This window comes from Callorhinus ursinus, unplaced genomic scaffold (assembly GCF_003265705.2).
Source record: "Callorhinus ursinus isolate GAN/ISIS: 27379988/994484 unplaced genomic scaffold, GSC_fseal_2.0 scaffold53, whole genome shotgun sequence".
In the NCBI taxonomy this organism is placed as follows: Eukaryota; Metazoa; Chordata; class Mammalia; order Carnivora; family Otariidae; genus Callorhinus; species Callorhinus ursinus.
In genome coordinates this window covers 4,832,677-4,849,349 of record NW_027397115.1, presented here as the reverse complement: position 1 = coordinate 4,849,349, position 16,673 = coordinate 4,832,677, and the positions used below count along the sequence as shown (strand labels likewise).

General features: G+C 37.5%; 1 protein-coding gene across 2 annotated transcripts in view; it reads left to right on the top strand.

The window, feature by feature from the left end:
* Positions 1-16,673, top strand: part of DOK5 (docking protein 5) — a 178,056-nt gene that overhangs the window by 88,317 nt on the left and 73,066 nt on the right. The gene's annotated exons all lie outside the window — the stretch shown is intronic.

Below are 16,673 nucleotides of genomic sequence, written 5' to 3'. Positions count from 1 at the left end.
TTTATTTTGAGATAATTGTAGATTTATATGCAGTGGTAAGAAATAACACGGAGAAAATGTGTATCCTTTATCCAGTTTTCCCCAGTGGGAACATTTTGCAAATGTATTATATAAATGAAAACATTATATTAAACCTAGCCAGGATCCTGACATTAATTCAATCCAGTGATTTCATTCAGATTTGCCTAGGCTTACCCGTACTCACGTGTGTGCATGTGTTTATTTCTGTGCAATTTTCTCACCTGTAGGCTTCTTTACCCACCACCTTAGTTAAGGTACAGAATGATTCCATCAGCAAAAGGATCCCTTGTGTTTCCTTTTGTAATTACATCTCCCAGGTCCCTACCCCAGCAGGCACTAATATGTTTTTTATAATTTTTCTTTTCAAGAATCATGCAGTATATAACCTTTGGAAATTGGCTTTCTTTACTCACCATAATTTCCTTGAGATTGATCCAAGTTGTTGTGTGTGTCAGTAACACTTTTTGTTGCTAAGCAGTATTCCTTAGTATGGATTACCACAGCTTATTTATATTCACCGATGGAAGAACATCTGGGTTGTTTCTAGTTTTTGGTTATTACAAATACAACTTTTATTTCTCTGGGCTAAATTCCTAAGGGTGCAATTGCTAGATCATATGGGGTGGCATTTTTAGTTTTATAAGAAACTGCCAAACTGTGTTACAGAGTTGCTGTGCCATTTTACATTCTTAACCCACTCAACATATGAGTGGTGTAGTTTTTCTGCATCTTCACCAGCATTTGGTGTTGTCACTGTTTTTTGTTTTATTTATTCTGATAGTGACATCTCATGTTGGTTTTAATTTGTGTCCCCAATGGCTAATGATGTTGAACATATTTTTATACAGTTAACTTGCCATCTGTATATTTTTTTCTATGAAATACCTCTTCCTGTATTTTGCCAATTTTTAACTATTGAATTTTGGAAGTTTTTATTTTATTTATTTTTGGTTTGGATTTTTTATAGTTTTTTTTAATATAGTCTAGATATGAGTCCTTTGTCATATATGTGGTTACAAATAATTTCTCCCATTCCACAGCTTATCTTTTTATCCTCTTAACAGGGTCTTTTGCAGAACAAAAGTTTCGATTTGGATGATGTCCAGTATTTGAATTTTTACTTTTATGGAATATGCTTTTGGTATCAAATGTAAGAACTCTTTGGCCTAGCTTTATTTATTTATTTTTTCTTTAAATTTTTTTATTATTATGTTAATCACCATACATTACATCATTAGTTCTTGATGTAGTGTTCCATGAGTCATTGTTTGTGCATAACACCCAGTGCTCCACGCAGAATGTGCCCTCTTTAATACCCATCACCAGGCTAACCCATCCCCCCACCCCCCTCCCCTCTAGAACCCTCAGTTTGTTTTTCAGAGTCCATCGTCTCTCATGGTTCGTCTCCCCCGCCGATTTACTCCCCTTCATTCTTCCCCTCCTGCTATCTTCTTTTTTTTTTCTCCCACTTCCCCTGCTTGTGTTCCCTCTCTCGCTGTCTCTCTCTCTTTATTTATTTATTTGACAGAGAGAGAGACAGCAAGAGAGGGAACACAAGCAGGGAGAGTGGGAGAGGGAGAAACAGGCTTCCGCCAAGCAGGGAGCCCAATGCAGGGCTCAATCCCAAGACCCTGGGATCACGACCTGAGCCGAAGGCAGACGCTTAACTGACTGAGCCACCCCGGCGCCCCTGGCCTAGCTTTAGATGCTGAACATTTTCTTCATTTGTTTGTTTTTCCCCAAACATTTTATAGTTTTATGTTACACATTTAAATCCATGAATCACTTTGAGTTTAGTTTCTGTATAAGGTATCAGAGGTAGACTGAATTTCGTTCTTTTTACCTATGGATTTCCAATTACTCCAATACCATCTGTTTAAAAAAAATTATTCTTTTGGCATTGACTTGCTTTTGCACATTTGTCAAAAATCATTTGGGCATATTAGCATGGGTCTGTTCCTGAGTTCTCTATTCTTTTCCATTGAGCCATATATCTATCTCTCTGCTAATGTCATACCCTCTTGATTACTGTAGATATGTAACAATCTTTAATATTGGATACAATTATTCTCTTTTCCAAGATTGTTTTAGCTATTCTTGTGTCTTTTCATAAAATTTTAAATGGAGCCGGTCGGTGTCTACAGAAAACCCATGTCAGGATCTTGAAAAGAATGACATTAAACCTACATATATATCAAATCGTGGGAAAACTAACATCTCTTCTATGTCACGTCTTTCACTTCATGAACATGGTATGTCACCCCATTTACTTGAATCTTTTAAAATTTCTTTCATCAGCATTTTGTAATGTTCCACCTCCATATCCTATACATGTTTTGTTGAGTTTATACCTGATTATTTCATTTAATTTGCATGAGGTTTAAAGCCCTTTTGATTTAAATACTTAACTTGTTTAAACCAGTCATTTCTGACCTGTGACCTGATAAAACAGTCATGTCATTTAAATGACTTTTTTCTTATTCGACAGTTATTTGACTTATCATTTGAAATGATTAGTTGTTCTTCCATTTTGGATAGAGTCCCCAGTTTTTGAGGGTTTATGAAAATTTAATCTGCTTACTCTATCATTATTAGTTTGTTTGACTTAGTTATATTGTTAAGAAACACACATATACACATACCAAAATAAGGACAAGACAAATAGAAAATTAGCTACAAACTTCATTGGTTATAAATGCTTTTCGCCCCCATGCATATATATTTTTACATGAATTTCTTAGAAGCATATCTTTTAGACTTGATCTCTGTGGAAACACTAGACTGTAATTCAGGTGCATGAAAAAGCTCTCAATAAATGATGTCAAAAGAAAAAAGTAGGTTTTCTCAAGTTGGTGAAAAATGAGTCAAATGATTTTTGGGTGTGGGAGAAATCACAGAATGTTGTTGGCCAAGTGAGTCACTAGTGAAGGAGATGTGTTGACAAAGGATGGAGATCCACTTCCTTCATCTAAAATTTTTGGCAGATTTCTTCCTTTTGTTTTTCTCTTCTTTTTTTTAAAGTTATAAACATCACACAGTAACAAATTTAAACAATTCTAAAGTGCATGGAGTAAAAGAAAAGAACCCTATCCTGGACCCTAGTCCCGGTCCTCAGAAAAATATACTGATAGATTGTGTACTTTTCAGTCTCTTTTCTCTCTATATACAAAGAGAAACATATTCTCAAACATACACAGATGATATTTTTAAAGCAAAAATGGAGTAATTCATTATATGCTATACATATTTTGTTTAAGCAGATTGTAAATACAGTTTTCCCCAGGACATTCACTCATTGTGAGCCTCAAGTCCTTTCATAACTTTTAGTAGGAACTCCTTTCCCATTCACAATATTCTGGTTTATGAGATAAACTAAATGATCACATTAATTATACTAGTATCCTTTCCCTCACGTTTTGACTGTAGTTCCAAGTCAGTAATTAGTGGTTACACCTCATTAATTTAATAGCTTAAGAGTACACTTAAATATTGATGGACCCAAATCTGTTTAAAAAATACCCAAATCAATGGACAAAAGGGTTTCCAGTTTTTTGCTAATACAGATTCTATCACGGTGGAAAACATTGTGCATCTGTCTTTATGGGCTCATGCTCATCTTTTTGGAAGAAAAGTCTTAGAAGTGATATTTTCCGATAACATCTTGCACCGTTAAAATGTTTGTAGCTACTGCCAACTTGTCTCCAGATAGGTGAGACAAAACTGCATACCCACTGACAGTGCAGGAAAGTGCCCTTCACTCCAAATTCCATTCTCTCTATAAATTTCATGTTCACTTTTCAGTTTGAGCACCTTTTTTTTTGGTGTGTGTGGCTTTTTATTTTTAAGGAAGATGCAACAAATGGATTATTTCAGTTATTTCACATGGACAAATAAAGATCCCTTCTTCAGGGAGACAGTCCAAATTTATAACTCAGACAGGCCCTAGTCCAATTTATTTTAAGTGACCAAGGGCATGTAGGTATTTTTGGAAAGAATGAAACCATCTTTATGGGGACTGGGATATAACTGTCTAGAATGGTTGTTTCTTAAGAAATCTTTTATAAAAATGTTTGCTTAGACTGCCAGGTTCAGGGTTCTTAGGGGAAGCTAGTGGGCAGAGAGATGTTTTGGGTGGTGACTTTTGATTAGAACTGAGCATATCCCTTCTTATTTGCCTGTCCCTGCTTCCTGGCACTGAAACTTCAAACACTGGTGCTTTTTCAGGAAAGACAATATTAAAAAAGTTAAAAGGTTTGGAACCTGTCATAAGAGATTTTTTGGAAATGTTTAACAAATGTTTATTAGGGTATTTTTAGAGTACTTTGAACATTTTCAACAGATAATAATAATGTAATAACCACAATAATAATAGTAGTTATTTTATTAATATTTAAGAAAACATTATGGACCCAGAAATTGATTGTTTTCATGTTGCTTTTATTTTCAAAAATAATCCACAGAAGTCAAAGGGGGTTATGTGTCTTCATTTTCAGTAAGATAATGGCCTTAATTTTTTTTTTTTTTTTTTTTTGAGAATGGAGCAATTTGAAGCTTCCACAGAGCTTTGCCATTTGAATATACAAAGTAAATTGCTTACTTAATTCATTCAGTCCCACAAGGGGAAAAATAATTAGGATATAGCTACAAAAGCAAGGCGGAAAATTGCCTTTTAGGTAGGGGTCTTGTTTTTACTCTATAAACATAAATAAATCATCATCTGTAAATTACCTTCAGCAAAAGAAGGAGAAAAATTGGAAATCAAATCCTTGTTTTCCTAAATGGCTTTTGACTTTGCAGCACACCAGAAACATACTTAATATTCCCATATAATGCTGACTAATTGCATAGTTCTGACAGGAATATACCAGTTCCTCAAGGGAATGTATGTGCTTTTAAAAACCTGGTTGTATTAATCTTCCCTTGAAACACCAGAAGAAATTTCAACAGTTTCTCCATCTGATTACAAAATAATCCATTTGGAAAATTGAATTGTGCAATTTGTGATTGTTTTCCAAGTTGTTAATGCAAAACTATATCGGTAGCAAATTAAACTTTTAAAGTGTGCCCACTTTGTTAATTGCTGGCTGTTAAATACGTATTTCAATGAATGCTATCATTTATGATGAATAACACATCTGGAGCATGGCTTTAAAGAGCCAAGTTAATTTGGCAGTCTTTTTGGGGGGAATTCCTAATTGGATGGCATACTTAAAGATTTATCAGAAATTTAGGGGAGTGTTGAATATTTCTTTCCTTTGATGGAGTCGTAGTACTTTGTGTTTTTGATATTCAGAAAACCAAGAACTGCATAATGGCCAAGAAGCTTTCAATTCTCTCCTTGTCTTCTCATTTCTCTTGGTCTGACTTTGTCGCCACTTATTGCCTGGTTGTCTTGATGGCCTCCCCAGACCTCACCTTCACCCTCAGGCCATGCTACCATATTTCCTGTGGCTCAGGCCGCCATGTATGGGCAAGACAGCTGCTCATAGCTCAACTCCACGGGGTGCCATTCTCATGGATTCCATGTGAATGGCTCTCTGCCCCTGCTTTAATGGGGAAGAAACAGACATAAAGGAAATAGACAAGTAAAAGATACAGTATGTTGGTGTGACTGATAAATGCTAAGGAAGAAATTAAAGCGGGGAAAAGGGATAGGAAGTATGGAATGAGAGTTTGCAATTTCAAATAGAGTAATCAGAAATGGTGTTACTGAGAAGATAGTATGTGAGGAGCTGGAGGTGGGGCAGAAGTGAGCCATGGAGGTATCTAAAGGAAGAGTGTTTCTGGGCAAAAGAAAAGCAAGTGCCAAGTGTTTCTGCTTGAAGGGACTTGAAAAGTCTGTATAAACCAACTGGTCTTCAGTTGGGCTTTTAGTTTAAGGAAAACAATAAATTGTGCACTGCCTTTATTTTGGTAGAGTTGTGTCCCTTCAGTATAATGACCTCTAGCATTACAATAGACTATATTTGCAGAGAGATGTATAGGAACAGTCTGAATGCTCCGCAGAACTGTCCATTAGATGAGCAGGACTTAGATGGATACTTCAGTGTGCAGTTTTATTTCTTCCAGCCATAGAAAGAAATCCATTTCTCTTAGAGGAACCCAGAATCTGTGGGAAGAAAACACAAGATTGGAATTTATCTTGAGAAAAGTGAATCAAAGTTTGTTCAGACTGATTTTCGGACCATGCCATCAAAATAATCACATGCTGGAGCCAAAAGGCACACCACCAACAAGGTAGCCTTCTGTCATTTCCTGTGTCAGCCCAGGAGAAGCAAGTTGGACCGCCTTCACCGTCTGCCTTGAGTGTCTGATGAAGGAAGGTTGCTTCGTTTCAGGCAGAAGATTTGACGTCCCCATAAGATGGTGTGCAAGTGCCAATAAAGGCTTGAGAAGCAAAGAATCACCAATATCCCTTCTTAACAGGCATTAGAAGTATGACCTAAATGAACCCCCATATTCACCTGTGCATGGTTTTCTTAGATCCTGACTAACTATGGTGAGGACTTGCAGTTGTGCTAACAGTTAGCTGGTTGTTCCCGCAGAAATGCCTGGGAAGAGACTGATGATGGTGTCGGGTCACAAATGGCATGATTCTCTTTTCATATCAAGCTACCCAGTTGTGTACAGCAACTCACCTATTGGCAAATCGCAGTGAAAATGTAAGAATGAGGATGCCCAAATGTATAAGGAGTGTATGGTAGGCACTTATATCAGCTAAACAGAGAGAATTAATTCTAGATGGGTGAACTTGCTCACCTGATTACATGCAGTAGTTACACAATTTTGAAATAATAGCTGCATAAGAATAGTGATTCTAGTAATATTTGTGATCTGTGTTTCCAGATTATTTTAATAAAAAGCAGTATGGGGGTGGGAACAGGAAAAGCATCCTCAATTTTTTTTTCCCTCAGTCAAAATTTATCTTGAAGCTGGCAATGGTAGGATATGGGCTTAGGGTGACAGACCAATTTATTTATTTATTTATTAAAATTTATTTATTTATTAAAAAGAATAGTATTTTTAAAATTTTTATGGAAATATAATTAACATACAGTGTTATATTAGTTTCAGTTGTACAATATAATGATTCAACAATTTTATACATTATTCTATACATCATGTGATCATCATGATAAAAAGAATAGCATTTTGTTGCAGGTAGGAGTCTTTAATGGATGCTAAGATAATTCCTGGGCAGGTGGTTGAGGAACAGAACATTCACATGATACCTAAGTGTCACCCAGCTTAAATACAAATACAAAAATTGATATTTTATGATAAAAATGGTGGCTACCATTTTGATGGTGGCTACCATCAAACTGCACCTCACCAGTAGAGGGGCATTCTGACATTATGTATCTTCTGATATATGATGCGGTGTGAAGCCCACCAGCATCCCTTTCAAAGTATTCTCAACAAAAATGTTATCTGAATCTCATCAACCCTTTAGATGTAGCTCTCATTTCAGAAGATGTACAGGGGGTAGAAAAATTAAGGTCACCATGGAAAAACAAACATATCTAGAACATGGAATATTCTACATGAAAACTGACATGATCTTCTCAAAATGATAATATCATTTGTAAAATGTGGGGACTCTTCTAAATTTAAAGAGACTCAGATATGAGAAGAAATGCAATGCATGCATGTTTGTTGGATATTAGATTGGGTGGTGGCAGAGGGATGTGGGCACAGCTCTAAAAGACATTTTTGGGGACTTTTAGGGAGCTTTGAAGATGGGCTGGACATTAGATAATACAAGGAATTAGTTGTGAAAATGGCATTGAGGTGATGTGGATTATCCCTGGTGTTTGTAAAAACTGTTTGCAAAGTTGTAGGGTTGATGTGTGTTTCTGTATATAATTTATTTTCAAATACTTCAACCCAAACCAAATGTGTATGCAAGTGTGCATGCACGCACACACACACACACACACACACACACATTTAAATGTAAAAAGAGATGAAGCAAACTAAGTAAAGGTGGCAAAATGTTGATAATTGTGGATTCTAGGTGATGGAGCCCATTGTATTATTCTTTTAGCTTTTCTGTGTTGGAAATCTTCACAATAAAATTTTGGAAAAGAAAATGATGAACACAAAATTCCCTGAGCAAAAGCAAAGGGCAAAAGACAAAGAAAATTTTTGTTTTAAAAAACAAAACATAAAGGGTTGGAAAGAATAAAAAAGGCCTGGGGCTCCTGGGTGGCTCAGTCAGCTAATTGTCTGACTCTTGATTTCAGTTCAGGTCATGATCTCAGGGTCATAAGATAGAACCCCATGATGGGCTCTGCATTCAGCATGGAGTCAGCTTGAGATTCTCGCTCTCTTCCTCTCCCTCTGACCCTCCCCCATTCATCTCTAAATAAATAAATAAAATCTTTAAAAAAAAGAATAAAAAAAGGACTGAACTGATTCCCAAAATCTCAATCATAAGAATTAATTTAAATTACTTTAACAGCTGTACTAAGAGACAATGGATTAGATTAGATAAAAATGTAATATTTCAACTATATGTTTCTTAAAATCACTTATGTATCTCTACCAGAGCTACATCTAAAATGAAAGCAAGCCAAAAATTTAAAAACCAAATGGTCATTCACACAGTGGAATACCATACAGAAACCAAAACCTCTTATATATGAGACAACATGGAAGAATCTCACAGAGGTGAGGTTGGGGGAAAGAATGCAAGACTTGGAAAAATACATATGATATTATTCCATTTATAAAAAGCTTTTTAAAAGAACTAACCACAATAGAGATCAGAGTAGTGAATCTTATTTGTGGGCAGCTCTGACCCAGGAAGTGGTGATAGTGACTAAAATGTTTTTTATGAGTCAGGATGCGTGGTGGTTACACAGATGTGTATGCACATAAAGATGCACTGGGCTGTCTTCTCAAGATTTCTGTCCTTTTCTGTGTATGTGATCCCCAGGACCTGTACATAAATTCCTGCCCTGGGTGTCTCAAGCAGAATTGCACTGAGCAGTAGCCCAAGTTATCAAACAGGGTGCTGTAGGTACCCACAGAAAAGCAAGTGGTTTTTGAAAAGCTGAGTTTTCTTCAACACTTTAAGGTCCAAGTAGGAAAAGATGAGTTTAGTTCAGACTATCTTCTTTTAATTTAACAAATACTGTATTTTTACTTAGGGACACTGTGTGAGATTTCTTCTGAAAAATTTTAAAAAGCAACTGATTTGACTACCAAGTAAAACTGATAACCAATATCCTAGTAACTCATAATGTATTTGACTAGGAAATCTGGTCTGCTTTGTACAAAAAGCAACATTATTGTACAGCGAGATTTGAGAGGAAATCTCTATGAAAATTCCTGGCCAAAAGAAAATCGAACAGAGGGTGTATTAACCAACTGCTGTGACAACAGTTCCAAAATTTTAGTAGCCTATAGCAACACGTCTTTTTATCTCCTGCCCTTGTTACCTGAGGGGTTTGGGTTTGCTGTGGGTGGACTGAGCACAGCTGGATTAATTTCACTCAGTTGAGATCCATCTGTCTGTACATTCAGAGATCCAGGAAGGTGGGGAACATTACTCTCATAGTGGAAGGTTGAAGCTCAAGGAGGGCAGAACTGATCTAATTATGCATGCATTTAAAGTATCTACTTGGACGTGGCCTATCAGGTCATGTCCTGTTGGCCAAAGTCAGTTGCATGGCTAAGTCCAAACTCATTAGTAAAGAATCAGAAGGCTTGGGAGAGACTGGATGATTATGAACAAGTAATTCAATAAACGATAGAAAATGAAGATTACTATGAGGGGCAGAATTTACCTTTGGTCTTATTTTAAATTCCTCCAAATCCTAGAGACAGAATCATTTTGCCAAGTCTTATCGTTGCTTAATCTGTTCCAACCTCCATGCTTAGAAGCATACCTTATGCATCAGAGAACTTCTTATTTAGTGTTCATTATCTTTTACCAGCAGAATTTTTAAGAAGCTACTATCTTCTATGAATTTTTAATTAGTCCATGATAATTTCTGTCAGAAAGAAATGGCCCCAGGAAAAGCCTGGCACTAAGTGGGGCTCTTGAAAGTAAACATAACAATTTCTAGAGAAAAATCAAGCATTTCAAAGGTCCTAATATTGACATTTTCAGTAAGCCATACAGATATTTCCAGTCTTATTTGATAGCTACATGTTTTTTAGCTTCATTTCAAGAGAAAAATCTCTGGAGTCAGTAAGCTTAAATACATCCTAGTAAATGAAAAGCAAGGATGGAAACTGAGAGGTCACAGGTTAATTTGAAAAGGTAACCAGACTGGTAGCAGCCCCCCAAATAAACAGAAGTTATTTTGATTCTCTAACTTGGTATCTGCTATTGTTTTAGCATGGAAAGTATACAAAAAGGTAGGTAAAAATATTTAAAGTCTATTTATATACCATTTTTAATCACAAAATTCAACTTCTTTTCTGCAATCAAAACTCTTCTGTTAAGGGATGAAAAAGTATATCCCACCTAACTTGAGACCTCTCTTTGGAATAGTTCCTTCATCCTTTAAATCATATTTCTCAGAGATATTTCAGATTTTGGTCATGAGGCTTGAAATACTTTATTGTCTTTCTCACTCAGGAAATGCATTCAATGAAATGGTCAAAAAAGGCAAAAGGAAAACAAATGATGCTATTCAGATGGGTGACCTTTGGGATCTCAAGTGGGAACCAAGCCTTTACCAAGTTTCTATCGGAATCTTTGTCATGCCTCTACCAAGCCAATGAGAGTCCTTCTGGGTGACTCTAGGACCTTTAGGTCAATTGATTCACCTGGACTGTTGATTCAGTAGAAAATGAAATGAAACGAAACTCAGTTTCATAATACTAGTATTAGATCAGTAGTAGTAGGTTTATGGTGTTTTTCTTAATTTTCAGTCATTTGTTATTTATTCATTAATGTTTGTTGTCACAGTAACACCTCTACTCATATTTACTTAATCTTTTGTTTTAAATCAGCTCACTTCTCTATTTAAGTAAATTCACCATAAGAGCAAATTTTCTTATTACCATCAGTAGAAGACCAGTATCTACTGCCATGAACAGGAATTAACATTTAAAAAGAAATACAATGGAAAGAAAAGAATGTTAAGTTCTAACTACTTTTTGCTACAGAAATCTTTTTTTTTTAATGTGGTAAAAAATGCGTAGCATGAAATCTACCCCTTTAATAACTTTTTAAGTATACAGTACGGTATTGTTAATTACATGCCCACTGTGGTACAGCAGATTTCTATAACTTTTTCACCTTGTATGATTGAAACCCTGTACCCATTGAACAGCTACGTCTGGTTTCCCCCTCTCCCCATCCCCTGGCAACCACCATTCTGGTATCTGCTTCTGATCTTCACCACTGCAAATACCTTGTATAAGTGGAATCCTGCAGTGTTTGCCCCTCTATGACCAGCTTATTTCACATAGAATAATGTCCTCCAGGTTCATCCATGTTGTCACAAATGGTAAAATTTCCTTCTTTTTTTAAGCCTGAATAATATTCTATAGTATGCATATACCATATTTCTTTACTTATTTATCCATGGACATTTAGGTTGTTTCCATATCTTAGCTGTTGTGAATAATGTTGCTACGAACATGGGAGAGCAAATATCTCTTTGAGATCCTGATTTTATATATTTGGATATACAATATACTCAGAAGTGGGATTGCTTGATCACATGAGTTTTATTTTTAATTTTTTTGAGAAACCTCCATCCTGTTTTCCATAGTGGCTACACCATTTTACATTCCCACCAACAATCCACGAAACTTTCAATTTCCCTTCTGCTTTTTATTTTTTTTTTCTTTAAATAATGGCCATTCTAACATGTGAGAAGTGATCCCTCATTGTGTTTTGATTTGCATTTCCCTGAAGATAAGTGATCTTTAACAACTTTTCATATACCTGTTGGCAGTTTCTAGGTCTTTGGAAAAATGTCTATTCAAGTCATTTGCTCATTTTTTTAATTGGGTTGCTTTTTAGCTGTTGAGTTGTAGGGATTCCATGTATATTTGGGGTATTAAGCCCTTACCAGATATATGGTTTGCAGATATTTTCACCCATTCTTTAGGTTGCTTTTCACTCTGTTGATTATTTTCTTTGCTGCATAGAAGTTTTTTTTGTTTGTCTGTTTTGTCCCACTTGTCAATTTTTCAGGGTTGTTGCCTGTGCTTTTGGTGCCATATTTGATAAATCACTGCCAAGGCCAATGTTAAGAAACTTTTTTCTGCTATGTTTTCTGTAGAAGTTTATGCTTTTAAGACCTACATTTAAGTCTTTAATCAATTTTGAGTCAATTTTTGGGTAAGATGAGAGTCCAACTGCATACTTCTGCATGTGGATATCCAGTTTCCCAACTCCATTGGTTGAAGAAACTCTCCTTTCCCCATTGTGTATTTTTGGCATAGATGCGACAGTTTATTTCTGAGCTCTTTATTTTATTCCATTTGTCTGTATGTCCGTCTTTGTGCCAGTACCATCCTGTTTTGATTACTGTAGCTTTGTAGTATGTTTTGAAGTTTAGGAAGTGTGAAGCCTTCGGTTTCGTTCTTTCTCAAGACCATTTGGGGGGCGGAGCAAGATGGCGGAGGAGTAGGAGACCTAGATTTCGTCTGGTCTCAGGAATTCAGCTGAATAGGGATCAAACCATTCTGAACACCTACGAACTCAACAGGAGACCAAAGAAGAGAGTAGCAACAACTCTCTGAACAGAAAAGTGACCACTTTCTGGAAGGTAGGACGTGCGGAGAAGTGAATCCGAGGCGATATTCGGGAGGATAGACGGCGGGGGAGGGGCCTCCGCGGCCGCTTCTGGCAAGTGCTAGAGCCGCGGAGCACAAAATCGGACCTTTTAGAAGTTGGCTCCGTGGAGGGACGTCGCTGCAGTGGCTAAACGGGGGGTGGAATCCTCCCGGGACAGTGTGGTCTTAGGACCCTTGGGGTCACAGAGAGACCGGGGGAGCCTGAGTGCGCCAGAGCTCCCAGGGATCGGAGCGGGGAAGCCGGCTGCAGAGACGGAGCAGAGTCGCGGGCTCTCAGCTCGGGGTTGCCATAAACTGTGATCTGCGGCCCAGTCGGGGCACGGCTCCTCCAGCAGGGACCCAGCAGGCGGCAGATCCGGGGAGACTCCCCTTCCTTCCCGGGGAGGAGCGGTGCGGGAACGCACTGCAGGGATCTGCTGGTTTTGGAGACTCTGCGCGGGGTCGGGTGCCAGAGATAGCAACACTCGGTCACAGGCCGGGTGAGCATGGAGTGCGGCCAGAGACCGGGGACACGGAAGTGACTGCTTTTCTCTGGGGGCACACTGAGGAGCGGGGCCCCGAGTTCTCAGCTCCTCTGGGTGGAGATTGGGAGGCCACCATTTCTGCCCTGCTCCTCCAAGGCTGTACGGAGAGCTTGCAGGGAACAAAAGCTCCTGAGAGCAAACTGGAGCAGCTTCCTTAGCCCGGACCCACAAGGGCGGGGCAATTCCGCCTCCGGCAAAGACATTTGGAAACCACAGCAACAGGCCCCTCCCCCAGAAGATCAGCACAAACAGCCAGCAAGCCAAGACCAAGTTGATCGATCAAGGAGAACGGGAGAACTCCAGCGCTAGGGGAATACTGCACATAGATTCATGGCTTTTTTTTTTTTTTTTTTTTTTTTACCATGATTCATTATTTCATCAAAGTTAATTTTTGTTGACTGTTTTTTTTTATTTTTCTTTTTTCCTTTTTTAACCAACATCTTATCAATCCCTTTTTTAAAAAAAAAAAAACATTTTTCATTTTTCATTTTTAGAGTCATATTTTATCCCTTCATAGTAGTTACCCTTATTTTTGGCATATATATATAAGTTGTTCTCTCTTTAAAATTTTGAGGTACAGTTTCTTCTAACAGATCAAAATATACCCTAAATCACTAGTGTATGGCTTTGTTCTAGTCTCCTGCCTGATCACATTCTCTCCCTTTTTCCTTTTTTTTTTTTTTTCTTAAATCTTCTTTCTTTTTTCAAACAACTTATCTTACCAAGTCCTTTTATAAAACCTTTTATAATTTTCATCTTTACAGTCATCTTCCATCCCTTCATTGTATCAACCCTTATTTTGTACATATATGTCTTTCTTCCTTTAAAATTTTAGGAGGCACTTTTTTCTAACAGACCAAAATACGCCCAAAATCTAGTGTGTGGCACTGATCTATGCACTAGCCTGATCATATTTGATCATATTCTGCTTTTTTTGTATTGTTTTGTTTTTGTTTTTATCTTTTTTTTTTCTTTTTTCTCTTTCTTTTTTCTTTCTTGCCCTTTCTTTTCCCCTGGTATCAGGTCTTTTCTGATTGGTATACAGTATATTTGCTGGGGACGTTGTAAACCTGTTAGCATTTCGTTCTCTCATTCATCTATTCTCCTCTGGACAAAATGACAAGACGAAAGAAATCACCTCAGCAAAAAGAACAAGAGGTAGTACCTTCAGCCAGGGACCTACTCAATACAGACATTAGTACGATGTCGGACCTAGAGTTCAGAATCATGACTTTAAAGATACTAGCTGGGCTTGAAAAAAGCGTGGAAGTTATTAGAGAAACCCTTTCTGGAGAAATAAAAGAACTAAAATCTAACCAAATCGAAATCAAAAAGGCTATTGATGAGGTGCAATCCAAAATGGGGGCACTAACTGCTAGGATAAATGAGGCAGAAGAGAGAATCAGCGATATAGAAGACCAAATGATGGAAAATAAAGAGGCTGAGAAAAGGAGAGAGAAACAACTACAGGATCACGAGGGCAGAATTCGAGAGATAAGTGATACGATAAGACGAAACAACATTAGAATAATTGGGATCCCAGAAGAAGAAGAAGAGAGAGAGGGGGGGGCAGAAGGTATATTGGAGCAAATTATAGCAGAAAACTTCCCTAATGTAAGGAAGGAAACAGGCATTAAAATCCAGGAGGCACAGAGAACCCCTCTCAAAATCAATAAAAATAGGTCAACACTCCGACATCTAATAGTCAAACTTACGAGTCTCAGAGACAAAGAGAAAATCCTGAAAGCAGCTCGGGAGAAGAGATATGTAACCTACAATGGTAGAAACATTAGATTGGCAACAGACCTATCCACAGAGACGTGGCAGGCCAGAAAGGACTGGCAAGATATCTTCAGAGCACTAAACGAGAAAAATATGCAGCCAAGAATACTATATCCAGCTAGGCTATCACTGAAAATAGAAGGAGAGATCAAAAGCTTCCAGAACAAACAAAAACTAAAGGAATTTGCAAACACGAAACCAGCCCTCCAAGAAATATTGAGAGGGGTCCTCTAAGCAAAGAGAGAACCTAAAAGCAGCAAAGAGCAGAAACGAACACAGACAACAGACAGTTAACAGTCACCTTACAGGTAATACAATGGCACTAAATTCATACCTTTCAATAGTTACCCTGAATGTAAATGGGCTCAATGCCCCAATCAAAAGACACAGGCTATCAGATTGGATTAAAAAACAAGACCCATCAATATGCTGTCTGCAAGAGACTCATTTTAGACGCAAAGACACCCCCAGATTGAAAGTGAGGGGGTGGAAAACCATTTACCATGCTAATGGACACCAAAAGAAAGCTGGGGTGGCAATCCTTATATCAGACAAACTAGATTTTAAAACAAAGACTGTAATAAGAGATGAGGAAGGACACTATATCTTACTTAAAGGGTCTATCCAACAAGAAGATCTAACAATTGTAAATATCTATGCCCCGAACATGGGAGCAGCCAATTATATAAGGCAATTAATAACAAAAGCAAAGAAACACATTGACAACAATACAATAATAGTGGGGGACTTTAACACCCCCCTGACTGAAATGGACAGATCATCTAAGCAAAAGATCAACAAGGAAATAAAGACTTTAAATGACACACTGGACCAAATGGACTTCACAGACATATTCAGAACATTCCATCCCAAAGCAATGGAATACACATTCTTCTCTAGTGCCCATGGAACATTCTCCAGAATTGATCACATCCTAGGTCACAAATCAGGTCTCAATCGGTACCAGAAGATTGGGATCATTCCCTGCATATTTTCAGACCACAATGCTTTGAAACTAGAACTCAACCACAAAAGGAAAATCGGAAAGAACTCAAATACATGGAGGCTAAAGAGCATCCTACTAAAGAATGAATGGGTCAACCAAGAAATTAAAGAAGAATTAAAAAAATTCATGGAAACCAATGAAAATGAAAACACAACTGTTCAAAATCTTTGGGATACAGCAAAGGCAGTCCTGAGAGGAAAGTATATAGCAATACAAGCCTTTCTCAAGAAACAAGAAAGGTCTCAAATACACAACCTAACCCTACACCTAAAGGAGCTGGAGAAAGAACAGCAAATAAAGCCTAAACCCAGCAGGAGAAGAGAAATCATAAAGATCAGAGCAGAAATCAATGAACTAGAAACCAAAAGAACAGTAGAACAGATCAACGAAACTAGGAGCTGGTTCTTTGAAAGAATTAACAAGATTGATAAACCCCTGGCCAGACTGATCAAAAAGAAAAGAGAAATGACCCAAATCAACAAAATCATGAATGAAAGAGGAGAGATCACAACCAACACCAAAGAAATACAAACAATTATAAGAACATATTATGAGCAACTCTATGCCAG